Source organism: Trypanosoma theileri (assembly GCF_002087225.1).
Source record: "Trypanosoma theileri isolate Edinburgh chromosome Unknown TM35_Tth_44_V1, whole genome shotgun sequence".
NCBI lineage: Eukaryota > Euglenozoa > Kinetoplastea > Trypanosomatida > Trypanosomatidae > Trypanosoma > Trypanosoma theileri.
Window position 1 is genome coordinate 89,574 of NW_021639886.1, and position 232 is coordinate 89,805.

Sequence of the window (232 nt, forward strand, 5' to 3'; positions counted from 1 at the left end):
AAACAATATGAGAAGGTCCGTCATGAGGAGGAGAAACACCGCCTTGAAGAGGAACTGCATGCACTTCAGCATCGCATGGAGGTGGAAAAACAACAACAAGAGGAAGACCACCAACAGCAAGTAGCTGAGATGCGTGGACGTATTGAGTCGTTAACAGAATCGAAACAATATGAGAAGGTCCGTCATGAGGAGGAGAAACACCGCCTTGAAGAGGAACTGCATGCACTTCAGC